Here is a 17,680-nt window from a genome sequence, read left to right as displayed (position 1 = left end):
CCCAGGCCGCCGAGCGGAACATGTGAACTTAACTGCTGTGCCACTGGGCTGGCCACCCGCACCATTTTTTTCAAATTGGTAAATTTTGGTCGCTTTTTCAAAATTGTCTAGGAATTAATTTAAGGTTATCTCTTTTTCTTGGATCAATTTTTATAATTTATAGTTTCCTAGAAAACATTCCATTTATGTACTTACCAATTATATATATGATATATATGGCCTAAATCACTGGACGCAGCTGAAGAACGGATCTCTGAGCTAGAGGCCATATCCATAGAATCCTCAAAAATAAAAAGGAGAACCAAAACTGAAAAAAATAATCACAGTAATATGTATCATGTATATATGATATAAGTGGTAAGTACATATATGTATGTATGTATGTATGTATGTATATGTATAAAACTCATAATTCTAAAATCTCCTCTGACTCTATAGGCATGTCACCTTTCCAGTTCTTAACGTTATTTGCGTCTTTCCTCTTCCTCCTTGATGAGACCAAAGTTATTTTTCTAGTTTTTTCAAGCTGCTTGTTCATAGATTGATCTTTTCCAAAAGTCAGCACATTTGGTTTTATTATTCAGGCCTTTTTCAAAAGGACTTTGTTTTGTTTTATGTTTTATATTTCATAGTTTTCTGCTTGCATCATTAGATCTTTAGTTTACTTTTAAAGTTTTCTTTGTTATTCTTTCAGTTGTATCTTCAGTAAATTAGGCCTCTACTGGTTTATTAGTTTTATGGTTTATGGCTTTTTTTTAATGTTTATTAGGTTTTTTTGGTTTATGGTTTATTAGGTCTTTTTGGTTTATGGTTTATTAGTTTTTATGGTTTATTAGTTTTATATTTCATAAATTTCTGCTTTTTATCTTTAAGTTCTTTAGTCTACTTTTAATGGTTGTTTTGTCATTCTTTTGTAGTATCTTCCATAGAATGCTAATTTAATTTATTGGCAATCAATTGTTTTCTAGTAAATATATTAAGGCTATACATTTTCTCCTGTGTGTCACTTTGGCCTAAGTCACACAAGATTTTATGTTCTATGCTCTTATTGTCATTCATTTCCAAAGAATAATTAATTGCACCCAATATAAAAATGAGCAAAATATGTAAACATATAAGTGATAGAAAAAGAAATGAAAATAGCCCTTAAATAATGAAAAGATGTTCAACCTTATTTATAATCAGAGAAACACTAAAACACCATTTCTCACCTATCAGATTGGTAAAAATTTCAAAGTTGACAGCACATTGTGTTGGCGAGGCTGTAGGATAAAGGTAGGTCCCTGCAGTGTTGTGAGATGTACCTCCAGGAGCCCAACCAAGTTCCCACAGTAAACACTGGGGAAAAATCCCCTCGTGCTTCCGGCAGGGGGAGGGGGAAAAGAACCGTTTTGAAATAGTCCAGAGCACTCTGTTCTTCTTAACAAAGTCTACCCTCAGGAGAAACTAGTCAATGGGAGCCTAGCCTGCTGGGCTTTTTCTGAGCCTACCCAATGTAGGAAAGTGGAAATACTCAACTTTAACTGACTCCGGCCTTTGATATGGGAGAAGGGAAATACCCAAATCCAGCCTTCTAGCCATCCTCTCCCAACCAATTGCAGGAGGAAAAGAGAGCTGAGAAACATTTGTGAAGCTAACAGCCCAGAAGCACAAGCTCACAAAAAGCCTGAGACCTAATCACTCTCATACTATAGGACTACAGGACACTTCTCCTCCCCCGACCTCACCACCATTACTAGAGGCCAATTTACTGCAGTTTCTTTTACCTGGTCCATCATACCCAGTTATCAAGAAAAAATTACAAGGAATAATAAAAGGCAAAAAACCTACCACTTGAAGCATCAAACTAGACATGGTAAGGATGTTGGAATTATCAGACCAGAATTTAAAACAACTATGATTAATATGCTCAGGGCTCTAATGGATAAAGTAGACAGCATGTAACAACAGCAGGCAATGTAAGCAGAGACACAGAAATCCTAAGGAAGAACCAAAAAGAAATGCTAGAGATAAAAAACACTGTAACGGATATGAAGAATGCCTTTGATGGTTTATTAGTGGACTGGACACAGGTGAAGAAAGGATCTCTGAGCTAGAGGACATATCAATAGAATCCTCAAAAATGAAAAAGAGAACGAAAACTGGGGGGGGGGGGAAAAAGACAGAATAGAACATCCAAGGACCGTGGGACAGCTACAAAAGGTGTAAAATATGTGTAATAGGACTACCTAAAGGAGAAGGACAGAAGGGAACAGAAGGAACATTTGGAATAACACGGACTGAGAACTTCCCCAAATTAGCATCAAACACCGAACCACAGATTCAGGAAGCTCAGAGAACACCAAGCAGGAAAATGCCAAAAAACTACACCTAGACATATTTTCAAACTACAGAAAACCAAAGATGAAAAAAAAGAAGAAAACAAACCACGCTCCTTATCAGGTTGATTAAGTAAATTTAAAGTTCAGTATTTTCACTTAGTGGGAAAGACTCTAATGTAAAACAAAACCTACAAATAAATTCTAATAAATATTCAGTAGCCTTATTTTTAGTGAGAATATATTGTTTTAAAATTTTTATATGTATGCTGTATGATAAACCAAATAAGTTAATGTTAGTATGGACCAAAATTTTTAGCATAAGATGCAAATAAAAGTCAAAGAAGTGAAGTAAGATCTGCACAATCTTAAATTTTAGCTTAGAAAAGCAGTGTGTATTTATGGCTTATTTTGCTGTTTCTGATAATTGGCATATAATCCAGCACTGAAAAGACTTTTAGAAGCGATGACAACCCAGCTGAATGAGCATCCATAGCGCTCAGATTGTGGTCTCAACCTAGCATTTCCCACCAAAAAAAACCCAAGCATCTTCGTAAAAATGGCTGCTTCTAGGTCTCAGGCAGAAGACCTAGGAGACGTAGTCTTGAACCAGAAAGCAAGGAAGCTAACAAAAACTCCAGGATTCATGCCTAAGAGGTGCAAGAGCCCAAACAAAAGGGCCCCCACAAGCCCAGGGTTTCTCATCCTCAACACCATTGACATTTTGAGCTACATAATCCTTTGCAGGAGGGACTGTCCTGTGTATTGTGCCCTGTTTAGTACCAATCTTGTCCTCTACCAGCTAGATACCCAATCATAGCACCCCAAAATGTCTCCAGACATTAATAAATGTCTATGGGGATCAAATTTGCCCGTGGTTGAGAACCAGTACACTAGCCCCACATGGGACAATACGAGCACCAAAGTTTCAGAAACTGAAATGAATTGAAGCAAATAAGAAACATAAAAATTCATGGGTGTCTGGTGTTTCTTCAGCACTGAAAAGCAGTCCTCTCTGACTTCTGAATGCCCTTCCATCTATTCCCTCTCTTCCCTCCATTAGAAACTCTTCAAGTGGATGTAGGAGCCTCTAGAAATCTCTTTCTCTCTTTTGCACTTTGTTCTGGAAGAGTCCCTTGGTGCAATGTTCCAGCTCATTAATTTAATATTCATCTGTGCCTGTTTGTATATGCAAGCCAATTTTTAAGTAACAGTGATTAGATTTTCAGTAATCCAGAAGTCTGATTCTTTCTTCCACGTGGCTGCTGTTCTGTTTCTTGGCTGCAATAATCATCCCAGTGTATGAAGGTTCTGACTGCAGGAGCCAGCTTCCAGGGTGTGTACAGTAGAATCTTGTGGATGTGTAGGGAGATGATCTTGGTGAGGGAGGTTCCCCCTCTCCGGCATGCGGGGTGTAGGAACCTCTCATATCAGAAGCATTTCATTGTTTCCTTTTCTTGGTGCCTCTTCCCATCCCATCTCTTATTGCTGTACTTGTAGAGCTACCATATTCTGCTCTCCTTTGTCCAGAGTCAGCACTTCTGAAAGGAGATCACCCATGTTCACTGTTTAAAGCAGTTACTGAGGCTTTAACGTGGGAGCAAACACCACTGTTGCCAGAACTTCAGCATACGAAGGACATGGGTGGATCATGACAGGCCCAGCAGTTCATAATGCAATCTTTTAATGGATTGGCCAGATAATTATTGGCAAGTCTTCTCCCAACATCGTACTACTGGTTAACTCTGAGCTTGACGTTCCTCTGGAAGACCAGTGTACAAAATATCTTCTCCTTTTGCACTAGCCTTCTTCGGGCTTTTCTTCTGCTTTTATTGCTGTGTCCATCCAATTCTATCTTTGTTCTGTTTTCCAGGAAATCTTCATATTTTCTGATCTTTGATTGTACCATTTCTTGTTTGGGATTTCAGTGGAATTTGGGGAGGGAGGAAAAGTAGACAGATGCACTCAGCCTGCCAACTTGATCCCCCAAATTTTTCTGAGTGTATGAGGACATGAGAGAGTGTTATTTACAAAATTAGGATCCCATTGTGTATGTAATTTTGTATTTTGCTTTTTTTCACTAGAACAACATGTATTTTTGAAAACGTTATATTTAATGATTGCATGTTTTGAATGAGCCTTCCTAGTTCATCATACTGGAGTATAATTACTAATTTTCTTTTATTTCTTCAGTACTAAATAATAAGGTCCTTGAGGACAGAGAAAAATGTAATAGATCCTTAAGACCAGTTGAAATGTCTGGCATGTAGTAGCCAGATTTAATCTGATTTAATCCGATTTTTTTTTTCAGTTGAATAGATGAGGACCAAGGCAGAATCTTGGAGTAGGGGGTGAGGGGGAAGCAGGGAGGGAGGTTGGTTTGGGGAGTAGAGAACACTAACTGTGTGCATTCCTGTCATTTGATTTGATTCCTTCTCTCCTAAATTTTTGCTGCTATAACAGAAGTTGACCCTTGGTTGGATTAGGAAATATGGAAGTCGCGATTTTCCTCCCTCTTCTTAAAGCCCTAGAAACAGAAAGCTATTTTTGGAACGCAGTGTTTCTTTCAGCACATTTCACAATGTGTTTAAAATATTTCAGCCGGGGTGTGTTTCTAAGTTACAGGTGTACTGAGAAGGATAAAGATGGTGTTGATCTACCCAAGTTGCTATTTACTGCCTCAGAAGGATGAGTCATTCTCCGTTTATGTTGAGGGACTGAAGTTATGTCTCCTCACAGCCAGGAGCGTAATCAAGTTGTGAAAATGCCAGGACAGTAACTGTAAACTATCATGGGACTGTGACATTCAGATTGTTAGAAACCTTCGTTTAAGCCCTATTGGGACGAATAGTTCACTACGCTTGAACAAGCGTTAGAAATCAAACCGAGACGGCAAAAGACATCATACTCACAGAGAAGATTTATCTTCAAACCCAGGATTATATTTTCATATTTTATAAATATAATTGAGAGCCTCAAAAGCAGGTGATTCCCATTTTCTATCCACAAAAACTGGAAAACAAATTGAGAATCTTATTTTTTCCTCTTTCCTTTTTTCAATGCATTTGTTTATTTAATGAGTCATCAGTGTCTAGCATGGAGGGAAATTGAATAATTCATTAAAAATATTCCTCTCTCTGAATGAGAATGTGAGATTTAGACACAAATTATTATATCTTCACATAGAGTGGTCTCACAGATCTTTTAAAAAAAACAATATGGACACAAATTTATTTATTCTGTGAAAGATGAGTGAAAGAAGAGTGGAGAGGACAACTTGCCACTGCTGTGTAGGAAGGAGTAGCAGCGAATACCTTGTTTAAATTGAAATACATATAGTTTTCCACACTTGGCATGGTCCAATGTGAAAAATACATCTAAAACAATTGTCATAATAATTTGAGTATCATCATTTAGATACAGTGTGCAAACCCACATGTAACTGGTTCTATATCATACGCTCTTCATCATACATACGGTGCCTCTCTTGACAGCTGAGTTTAAGGCTGGAAATTTTACTTGATTAATTTAAAATTGATAAAATGATTAATTGCTGCTTCTAATGGATTTTTTTAAAATTGTGGACTCATGATATTTACTGCACACCCACCATTTACAAGTCTATCCGTCAGGATGGACTAGGCTTTGCTTTGTAGCAAACAACCCAGTTCTCGGTGACTTTAAATCCCAAAAGCTTATTTCTTGCTCAGTCACCATGTCCATCATGGGTCAGCTGGGGCTCTGCTCTAAGTTGACGTCATCCCAGCTGAGGGAGGAGCTATGCTCCAGAACGTTAATAGTCACAATAGCCAAGAAAAAAGATGACACTGAAGGGTCTTGCATTGGTAATTAAAATTTTGGCCCAGAGGTGTCACACCCCACTTTGCTTACAACTCGTTGACAATAATTGGCCACCTGTCCCTATCTAACCATAGGGGACCAAGAAGTGCAAACCTACCAGAGACCCAGAAGACTCTATTGGCCAGAAATACTTGGTGAGCAGCGTTAACTCTACCTCGCCAGGCATGCCCCAGGGTGCTGAGGAGACACAAAGAATAAGACATGGTCTTTGTCCTTAGGAAGCTTACTGTGAGACATGCAAATAAGCAACCACAGCACAAAGGAGAGTAAGTGCCAAACCGTGGTCTGAGCACTTGTCAGAGGAACACAGAGGCAAGAATGATGAATTTTAAATGGTAAGAGTACAGAAGCCTTTCCAGGGGAGAACACAGATGAGCTTTAAAAGCTTGAAGGGTTTCAAAACATTGAAGGCTATTTCAGGGAGAAAAGTCTTCCAACTAAGAGAAGTGCATGAAAGGGTTTGGCATGTCCAGGCAAAGATGGGTAGACCGATGGGACAGGAGAGGCAGTGGGTGAGAGCAGCAATGAAGAGATGGAAAAAGTCATTTGGGCACAGACCACGGAAGTTTCAAGGCCACATAAGGAAATAGTGTCTGTATATTGAGGTTGCTGCATTTTATCAAAACCACATCAGAGATGTTGTCTCAAATGAATTAATGTTGTTTCAAATGAATTACCAACTTGACATGTTTGTGATTCTTAGAAGGATATGTTCTCACACTAAGTAAAACAACAAGATCGTCAGAGCGGAGTGTCTGGTACATAATAGGTGATCAATAAATAAGAATGAATGAACAGGAAGAAAGTTGAGAAAGTCATTACATGTTAATCCTTTGACAATCTGTCAAATTACTGAAAAGAACTGCTGGGTGAAGCCTCAGCAAAACGTCACTCCATTCTACACGTTTAATGACCTTTCATTCCTCCTTTCTTCAGCCTAAGGTATGTTCACTTGTTTAACATTTCCTCTTAGGTTTGATCCTACAATTATTTAACCAAATTTGTTTTTCTTTGAAATTTTTTTAGGCCCTCTATGTGTCTCTAAAAGTCTCACAGCCTCAAATGCTGGACAGGACTTGCTAAATGAAGAGTTTGCCCTAGTACTCAATATTCTCTGAGATCTCCGGGAGAGATCCACACTGCCTGCGTGTAGAAGTTCTCATGCCGAATGTGCAACCCTGTGGTGTCAGTGAAAGGGGCTCTGCCAAAAAATTTAAAAACCAAACAAAACCCTCAAGTCCTGCCATTGTTATCAAAGAATACAGAACTTTCCAGCAGCCAAGTGACATTGTCAGTCCCGGGCTAGGATTTCACACCTCATAGGAATAGGGTGATGGTTTGGGGTGGTCACAGCTGGAAGGTTGCTGTGTTTATACTAAAACTCTGCTCTGCTTCCTCACGCAGAAAGTGAGAAGAGGACCTGTGAGAGTAAATTAAGCAAAACCGTGGAAAGCACGTGTGGCACTCAGAGATTTGTGATGGAAGAACGAGTGAGAAAAGGAATAGACAAAGAGCAGGGCAGCAGGAGGCAATATGGCAGACTGCCATGGGAGTCTCGGCGGGCGCTTCTCACATCGCAAGTCCACGTGAATCACCTGAGGATTCTGAGAATAAGCAGATTCTGATTCAGCAGGCCTGGGGTGGGGCTTGGAATTCTACAGCTTTAACAAGCTCCAGGTGATGCCAATGCTACTGGTCCCTGGGCCACACGTTAAGTAACAAGTAGTCCAGGTAACTGCTTTTCCTAGCCCCTTCTTTGTTAGAGCCCTAAGGGGCAGGTATTCACTCTCTCCTGTGCTCAGAGAGAGTGACCCCTCCCCAGCCCCATGGAGAGAGAATGTTAATCAGCCTGAGCCGATCACGGAAATTCTACTCCCTTTGCCAGTGATTGGCTTGGGCCTAAGTCATGTGACCAATCCAGGTCAATGAGATAAAAGGGAAGGCTAGTTGGCGCTTCTGGGAAGCATTTCCTTGCTTTAATAGTGGGGCTAAAGGTAGAGACTTGCCACTTCCTGGCTTCGGAGGTTGCCTCCTGAGGCTGTGATCCTTGGAGCTGCTGTATCCATCTCACAAATGTGAGGAGAGACCTCACTGGCCCCTGGGTCTTTTCCACCCACCTCTCTATCGGGTCCTCTCTATCTTCTTTGTAGGTACCACCTTCTCTAGTTGAGTCCTAAACACCGCAATCCCTCGGGGGTCTATTTTGGGCCCTCTTTTCTTCTCATCATGCATTCTCTAAATTAGACTTTTCAAACTGTGGGTAGCAACTCACTGTCAGGCCACTAAATCAGCATAGAAGGTTATGACCAGCACTGGAGAAAGAGCAAAGGTGGGGATTGTTTGGGGTAATTTGTTTCTGGTGTGTATGTGATGTAAAATACATTTCTTATGGTAAATCCTCACAAAAAAGTTTGAGAGCCACAGGTTTATGTAGTCTCATTTATTTCCATGACTCTCAAACCTCTGTCTCTACCTTTATCCCTACCTGCATATCCGTATCAGTTCCAGACCTGTATCTTCAGCTGCCTGCTCAACATGTGCACTCAGAAAGCTCAGAGAAATTCGCAAGCACAGCTCCACTCATCATCCTCCCTTTCAGGCCTGACCCCACTGCCCCCACCCACCCTCACCCCACTGTCTACTCCAGACTTGCTTTTCCTCCTGTTTTTTGCATTAGGAAAAGACACTACCATGTCCCCATCTAGGCAAACTAGAACCGTAGGAGTCAGTCTTGGCCCTTCACACCCAACGTTCTCTCCAAATTTTATTTCACCTTTATATGTTTTTCAAAAAGGTATCTTTGAAATATCTTTCACCCCTGTCCATTAGACGCTACCATCCCAATCCAAACCATTGTCATCTCGCTGCAGGACAAGAGCATTTTCTCCCTGACTTCCCTCTCCACGTCATCTGTTATCCCTTTCCAATTCATTTTTCACTCTACAGACAGAGAAGTCTACTAACCATGTCATTTCCCCACTTAAATTGAAGGGGAAAGCCACAGTCAACAACTGGGCGTGGAAGGCGCTCCATAACTGGTCCCTGACCATCTGCTCTGCCTAGCCCTCATCACTTCCCACCTGGGGCCACTCTCTGCTTTTTCATACGTGCCATACTGTCTCATGTTTGGGCATCTTGGAGATGCTTTTCTCTCCTTATCTCTTAATGTATCGAACCATCCTTTACTAATTGAAATCTCAGAAGGCTGTTACCTCCTTAGAGAGGCCTCCCTTGGCTCCTGAATAAGATTAAGGCCTTCCAACATAACACACAGCACAATTGTAATTATTTTCTTGGCCGAAGGTCTGTATTCCCTATGAGACTATGAGCTCCATTAGGGTATCTGCCTTGCCTCTTCTGCCTTGGTACTACAGCGCCAAGCCCAGGGTTTGGTACACAGCAATGGCTCAATCATTCTCTGCAGAATAGATAAAAGAATGAGGCCATGTTAAAGACATTTCTTTAAATAACTATGGTGGCCAATTGTGATGTTACATCTTTAAAAGAACACCTGATTGCCTGAAAGTGGAATGTTGCCATTTGAAATATTCTGGGAGGTTTGGGCCTGTTTAATATTCCAAAGAAGAACTGTCAACTCTGGCTGAACTTCACCTAACAGAAGCATGTATGTTCACCAGGAGTCTGATTTTGCCACTCATCTGAGAGTAAGATGCTGGCTAATCAGATTCCTACAATGGTTCACTTCCAGTCTGACTTCTCTGCAGCTCTGTTAATCAGAACACACATTAAAAGATGTGACTTAGTGACATCTGAAGTAGCGTGATTCTCTCATACTTCTGCCAATTGTTATTTTTCTGTCTCTTCTGCTTCCCTGCCCGTGCCAGGGCTACAGACAGCCAGGAGCCAGCAAGGCCACTGACTCATGATAATAGAGAGGCCCCACCTATTTTATTTTTCATGCCCTTTAACACGTTACACCTCCATATGTCCCCAGGGGATACGACAATAATCCCCTTGGCCTTGGCCTCTCTTTGAAGTTGAAAATTAAAATGAGTTTTCTCCAGTTGCTTTTAAGTAACAGAGTTAAATATTACAGTGTGGTTGACCCCTGCCTCCCCACGTCTCCCCTTTGACGTGATCCTGACTTGTGCTGACCAGCCTGCTGATCAGACAAACGTGGGTGAGCTGCAGAAAGGTAGAGGGAAAGGGACGTGTTATACTTTAATGAAAAAGCAACTTCCTGTTCCCCAAAGAGTTATCTTAGGACAGGCCACGGAGGCTCATGGACCGGATCCTGTAGAAACTACAAAGGCCAAACCTCGCCCGGGATCCATCTTCTCTTCTGCACCAACCAGTGCAGTAGACAGTGGAAGTATAGACTCCTGCTGGGGCAGCTGAAGAGCCTAAACAATTGGTTCTCTTTCTTAGCTAAGCTAGGCTGGCAAGGTGTCAGCAGGGGCTGAAGTCTGGCATCCTCCTTCCACTGCCCCCTTGAGCTGGGACTCTGTCAGCATCTCCATCACTTGGAGCCCCAGCACTGATCATCAGGGAGGAAGCACAGGCTGTTTTGCTGCTATTCCATGCCACTGGCCAGATGTGAAGGCAGAACAGGTGCTCATCCCCCATTAGCCACAGGGAGGCCTCTGCTGATGGAGCAAGTTCAAGTTGCATTCAGCTAAAGTCCCTGGCGCTATTTCCCTTGCCCTGTCCTTTCAGGTTTGGGGAGACAGAAAAGGCTGAGGCGGCTGCTATGTCTTCTTGGTCTTAGGAAATGACATCTGCTGTGGGTCATGGAGAAGCTGCAGGGAAGTCACTATGCTCTTAATGACCACTTTGCTTCTGGTACCATTCGCTTCACCTCCACTTAGTATTTCATGGATACCCTCCCAGTGATTCTCCCTCTCTTTAATTTGCTCTTACTCTTTCACTCTCATTTCTTTCCTCTCTCCTCCAGGTGAATTTTTTTGGGGTTGGGGGGGGGGGCGGTGAGAAAGATTGGCTCTGAGCTAACACCTGTTGCCAATCCTCCTCTTTTCACTTGAGGAAGATTGTCGCTGGGCCAGCATCTGTACCAGTCTTTCTCTATTTTGTATGTGGGATGCCACCATAGGATGGCTTGATGAGCAGTGTATAGGTCCCTGCCGAGGATTGGAATCTGTGAACCCCGGGCCACCGAAGTGGTGTGCATGAACTTTACTACTACACCACCGGGCAGCCCCCAGGTGAATATTTTTTGGCGAGGTTGGCAGCCTTTCTATTTCTTCCCATGCTTCCTGTATGAGTGTAACGCTCTATACACCAAACTAAAGCAGGCTTGGCTTAGATTGGATCCCCTGGAAACAGACTCTGAGATGAAGGACTGCATGCAGGGTTATTGGGGGGTGCTCTAGGGGGCTCCCTGGTAAGGAAGTGAAGGAGGCTGCTTTGGGCAAGGGGACGAGATGACTCACAAAGGGGTTGCAACCCAGAGGCCTTAGCCAATCCTGCAGGGAGCTCTGGAGCTGCTGGCCCTCCGGAGCTGTCCCAAAAGGAAGCTAGGGGTCCGGCCTCTGTTTCCCTGCACAGCCAGTCATTGGCCATAGGCTGTCCCTTGAGAAGAGGCTTATTCTTGGATCAGCTGGTTCCCTTCAGGGGAGTGGAGATCCGGGGCTGGCTGCAGTGTGAGCCGCCCGTGGGTGACGTTCCCAGCGCCTGGAGAGGGGTGCCTCAGCCCTCACCTCGGGGAGTTCCACTGCATCTGCTACAAGGCTGAGTCTGGTCTTCAATATACATATTGTTCTTTTCACAATGTCTAAAAAGTGCGTGATTCCACAAAATAGATATTCGGTTTCTCTTAAAATCAGAAGAATTAGGGGCTGGCCCCGTTTCCGAGTGGTTAAGTTCGCGCGCTCTGCTGCAGGCGGCCCAGTGTTTCGTTGGTTCGAATCCTGGGCGCGGACATGGCACTGCTCATCAGACCACGCTGAGGCAGCGTCCCACATGCCACAACTAGAAGAACCCACAACGAAGAATACACAACTATGTACCGGGGGGCTTTGGGGAGAAAAAGGAAAAAATAAAATCTTAAAAAAAAAAAAAAAATCAGAAGAATTAATGGATCAGTCAGAGTCCAGTCAAGTAAAGAAAACCCACACAGGGCATTTCAGAGATTTAATAGAGGGGATTCATCAAACATGTCTTGAGGCCTAAAAGTAAAAACAGGGGACACTGAGCTAACCCATATGTAGTAAGTGCAGGAAGGAGCCTCCATGCTAGGTTGAGGAATGAAGGGGATGAATGCGTGATCAAGACCCAGACGCCCAAAGAAGGGGCGTCTGTGGAGCTGAGGCCTCTGAGGACAGGGAGCCACCTGGCAGCTGCTGGTGCTTCTGTGGGGGCACAGTCAGGCTGGTTCTGGGAATGGGAAGGCAAGCTGGAATCCGAAACCAGCTGTTGCTGCGGGGTGAAGGTAATTGCCACAGTGAGGCAGGTGGTTCCAGCAGACAAATAGGAGGGAGCAAGTCCCTTGTGCCCATCTCGTGCCTTCCAGGCTCCCTCTAGTGCCCCCTTCTGGCGGTACCTAAGAGGAAGGCGGTTGACAAAGGAGAGAGGCCCCAGCATCACTCCGCAGAATACAGGAAAGTAGATAATAGCTTAACAACCAGCAGACCTGGCAATTCTGCATCCACGGTCCTGCCTGGGAACAACTAAGGAGATGCACCTCTGCTACTTTTTCAAAAAGAGACAGGTGCGTTCCGTGCCCTCCATCCCTCCCCGGCCAGGGGCTCACTCACTCACCCTCCCAGCTGAGCCCTTTGTGGGCCTTGTTTGCTACTTGTATGAAAAAACTGTTTCCCCAAAATTATCCAAATCGTATTCTGAGAAGCATTCCCGGAATAAGCATGGGCATGGGGTTTGGGGCCCAACACTTTACTCACAGCTGGTACCACTTCACGATGCTGTTTCTCCTGGGACTAAATTCCTCCCGGGTCTTCTCGCCCAATCCACAGGCACGTACCCCCCCGCCCCCTGGCCCCTCTTGCTGAGAAAAGTCTGGGGCTTTCCATTCTTGATTTATCTGCAGCTTAGTTGCACCCCTCAGTGCGGGTTTTAACCTGTCACCTGAGCTCCTGTTTTGTTTTCCCATCGTTATCTTTCTCCTCGGGAGAGGAGGCTGGAAAGGCCAGGCCCTTTTCCACAGCATGCAGCCTAGCAAGTGCTGTCTGAAGGGAATCAAAATTCCCTTGAGACAGACCAGAGCCCTGAGTAGAACTATTTCCCCTTAGTACGGGTTTGTTTTTTTAGAGAATTGATGTAATCAGAGCTTGGCAAGAAAGTCACATTTTTCTGGTTTTCTAAGAAAGGCCACAAACGTTTTAGCGAATTAGTAGATAGCATTGAAGCCAACGATCGTTTTGGAAATTAAGATCCTGAGGCTTAGAGCATGGAAATAGGGGTTTTATGTCTTCAGGGCCTTCCAACTCTCAGAGCCTGGAGCTGGCCCTTTCAGGAGAAGGAGGCTGATGGAGCACCAGAAGAGCACAGTGTGGTTGGAGGGGCCTGTCTGGCTGACTCTCACTGCTAGTCGGCCACACTCAGGGTCCTGCGCCTAAAGGCTCAGAGTCCTGACCTATGACCTGAGGAGGACTGGATTCTGTGATTTCCTTTGTTTTCCCACAGTTTTAAGATATTTAAATTTGAAGTTTCCTGTCTCTCCTTACCACCTACTTAGGACCCAAGCAGAGGAGCAATTTCCTGGGATCAACAGCCCTCCAGACATCACTACCTTGTCACCGCTGCATGTGAATTGTCACACTCACCCCACCCCTAGCCTGGCTCTGCCCCACTGAAGCAAGAAGATGCGAGAGAGCTCCTGTCTGTGCTTTATATCAAGCACAGGATGAAGACATGTGGCGTGTCTTTGACCCAAGAAGTGACCACAGATGATAATGATTTTTTGGTACCTACTGTGTACCAGGCTGCGTGTATATGTTGTGTCTGAGGTTGTTCTCATTTTCAGATGGAAAACTGTGGCTCAGGACAGTGAAGTGACACAGGGCGAGGAAGGGACAAAATCGGATTTGGAATCCAGAGCACACAATAAGAAAATTGTTGATAAGTCTTTCATTCATTATGACTATATCAAGGAGAAAGTCTCACTCTGGCATTAATAGGTATTTTAAATTTTATTTTTATTTGTTTTGTTTTGTCTCTATATTTTGGCTTGAATATATTTTTAACACCTCTATGGCACTTGCTTCTCTCCACTCCCCCCTTCCTCCTCGGAAAGAGAGAGCAAATCTGTGACTTTGGCTAGCAAGACAATCAAGCTAGAAGTTAATAACATTGTTTTGCATTTGTTGTACCCATTTTCATAGTTACCCCCTATTTACGGCAAGTGACACTGACTTTCCATTTGGAGTTAGAGACATGAAGATTCCTTTTGAAATAAACTTAAGTTTAAAAAGAAAACTACCTCAAGTTAAAAAAATAATTCAATACCTAATAGCAGAGGTAGTATGTGGCTGTAGCAAATAGCATGAAGGGATGACTTTGTATAATGTGGGTCTCCGTGCCTCAGTTTCCCCAGGACAAGAATAGTACTTAGCTCCCAAGGTTGTTGTGAGGGTTAAATGTGCTACCCTGTGTCGAGGGCATAAAGTGGTAACTGGGACACAGTAAGCACTATACAAATGCTAGAGAGCGTTATTATTAAGCAAATGTGTGACGTTTAGAGAAGATGGTCATTTGGTTCTTGGTTCTTGTGTGTCACCTGAGGAAAGCAGGCTGGTAATGCAATGACAATGAGGGTCAATCTAACTTTTAAACATAGATTCATTGGTAAAAGCTATACCTAGTTTCACATTGGTCCGTAAAATTGCGGAGTTTGGGGGAAATCTTACTGTGATTTATGGTCATTAGCACGCATTTTTTTCATTTTTAATATTAGAATTGTGTTTATTACTCTATTGCTTTATTTTTAACACTCTTCCCCAGCCACCTCTCCTCCTCATACCCACGGGAAATTGAGAACAGTAGTCAAATTATGGAGACTGCTTGAATAATCATTTACCAAGTACAAAGCTTAGCAAGAAGTCCAGAGACTTTCAGAGCACATATTTTATTCACATGGGGCATAATTATGAGGAGGGAAAACTGTAATGACGTCTTCGAAAACACGCAAGTGTCTGTAAATACATAGTGAAATCTATGCGTAGAAGTGAACCTTTAAAAGAGCTTCTGGGACATATTTTAGTGTTATCACAGAGTTCCAGGAGGAATTAACTTTCAACAACCCGCCATGTCATTTTGGAGGGTGAAAGCTGGTATGGGATGTTGGCCTGGAGGCTGAAATGAAGCTTACCAGGGCTCTCGGGTGTGAGCTATTTGGTAGTCAAAGCAACAATTAAGTTCTCAACATAGAAAGTAAAGAGCATACTCCATGATATTTGAGGTATAAGGATCTGAAAGGACACAAAAGGAAAGGCATACAAAGACTGCTCAGGATTATTTTGAGGGCAGGTACCAAATCTTGCTTATCTGTAAACAGATCTCTGGCATCCATCAATATCTGATGCATCTGTACTGAAAGAAGAGACAAATGAATTCAGAATGTGAACAGGCATACAGATGAGTAGCATGTCCATCCTAGACCACGCCAGAGCATAAAGCCACTTGCACTCACAGTTGTGCCAGCCTCCATCCTGCTTCCTATCAGGAGATCTGGCCTTTTGTCGTGCACACCTTTCCACATATTTCTCGGGCTGCGCCTGGTGAGTGCTGCTCTGGAGGGAGAGTAAAGAACAGTGGTTAAGGGCCCAGCCTCGGGAGCCAAGCTGCCTAGTTCAGTTTCTGGCACTGCCACTTATTAGCTGTCTGATACTGAGCAAGTTATTTAACCTCCCGATGCCTCAGTTTGCCCATCTGTAAAATGAGATAATAGTGCATTATAGGGTGATTAGGAGGTTTGAATGTGTTAATAAAGACAAAGTGCTTAGAACAGTCTCTGACATATAGCAGGTGCTATGTAATGGACTGATGTCACTCTCTTCTGCAAATCTGTGCGAGCTGTCCTTTGCCTGCTCAGTGGTCCCCAGACTGTTCTTCCCTTCCGAAGGTCGCCATCTTCTACCCCCACATCATCTTCCTTTACGTTGATGCTGATATCTCTTCTACCTGGTCTCACCTTCATATTTCCCTACAGGCCTGAAGAACCAAGCCATCCATTACACTTGGAGATATGGGTGAGAGAGAATGCAGAGCATACCTTCTCTCTCTGGCACACGCTCACACTCATTTTAGGGTTGATTCCTGAGCTGGCTCACTACTTGGTTCTGGCCTGTTCATGTGCCCAGAGATAGTTCTGCCCAACCACCCACTTGAAGCCTCCCCACAACTCAGAATCAGCTCCAGAGAAAAAGGACCATGTTTTTCTTCACCCTAGGCTAGGGTCCACCACTGGAGTGCTCGTGTCCTGCTCCTGGATTGGCTCCTCCTTAGGATGGCTGAGAGTTGAAGCATCTCTTCCCTTCAGGGCAAGTATTACCCTACCCACAGAGATGAGGGACAGCCCCCAAAGCCCAACAAGACAATTCCATTGGGGTCTGACGTAGAGGTTGTCTGGAAGTACAGTCATAATTGCATATGGCCCCCATCAGCCACACCATGCTCCATTGAGCTCCAATTCAGCCAGCTCCTCCTCACCAAGGTTTCCAAAAGTCTTGGGTCCAGCCTCACCCAGGGTTGCCCTGAGCTGAAAGAGCTCGGGATTCCAAGAGGCCCGAGTACTGTTCTAGGATTCAGAGTTCCCTGTTCTATCCAGGACTGTTTCAGCTATATGACAGTTTAGGAAGAATTTGAGCATCCCTCTGGGAACCTCACTCTATTTATAACACTGTTTCCATGGAAAAATGCGTTCCAAGTGACAATCGATTTAAAACAGAATGCTTAGAACACAGCCTTTTTGTTGCTGGAGGACTGCTGGTAATTGTTTCTTCACACGTAGAGATTAAGTTGAAGTCTTTTAAAAATGCATCTAGTATAAAGAACGGGAACAAGGAAAAAGCAGGTGGTGTTTCTTGCATTTTTGGGGTGAGTTTTAAAAAGTGATTGTTTTAAGAAACAAAGTTTATTTCAAAAGGTAACATTTACTGAGTATTTACTGTTTGCTGGCCCCTGTGTTAAAGGCTGTTTGGGGGCAATCTCATTTAACTCTCACAACAACCCTCTACACTAGTAAATAGAGAATCTGACCACAGGTCTGATGCGTAGCTTCTGACACCTTTCAAGCCCTACCAGGCCTCTTGTCCTTCTGCCCCACAAGCTTATAAAAAAGCCCAGGTGTTCCCTCCTTTGGCACCGGTGGGAAGTTCAAACCATAGAAACCCCAGCTGGAAGGGGGCACCCCCATCCCAGCCCCTCACTACCATAAACCCCAAATCCAGTCTCCTTTCCCTGAAACCCTGAGCCATCCTTGGACCTGCTTGGGAACCCACCTTGCTCTCTCCCAGAAAGCCTCATTCTATGAGTTATAAGCCTTTTCAAGCCTTCTTGGTGTCTGT

At 43.5% G+C, this 17,680-nt stretch overlaps 1 long non-coding RNA gene across 2 annotated transcripts; it reads right to left on the bottom strand.

Moving 5' to 3' along the window:
• Positions 1-15,221: 15,221 nt before the first annotated feature.
• Positions 15,222-17,023, bottom strand: LOC111770159 (uncharacterized). Of its 2 annotated transcripts, none has more exons than XR_002803211.2 (3): positions 16,559-17,023; positions 15,805-15,904; positions 15,222-15,699 (listed from the first exon to the last, which is right to left on the bottom strand). It is a non-coding gene; the product is annotated as an uncharacterized lncRNA (long non-coding RNA). The 2 variants fall into 2 exon arrangements; XR_002803212.2 differs by having other exon boundaries at positions 15,222-15,704; positions 16,559-16,950.
• Between the last annotated feature and the right edge of the window lie 657 nt (positions 17,024-17,680).

The sequence above is a fragment of the Equus caballus genome, chromosome 23 (assembly GCF_041296265.1).
Source record: "Equus caballus isolate H_3958 breed thoroughbred chromosome 23, TB-T2T, whole genome shotgun sequence".
Lineage (NCBI taxonomy): Eukaryota > Metazoa > Chordata > Mammalia > Perissodactyla > Equidae > Equus > Equus caballus.
The sequence above is the reverse complement of the archived record's forward strand: the minus strand, read 5'-3'. Positions and strand labels throughout refer to the sequence as shown.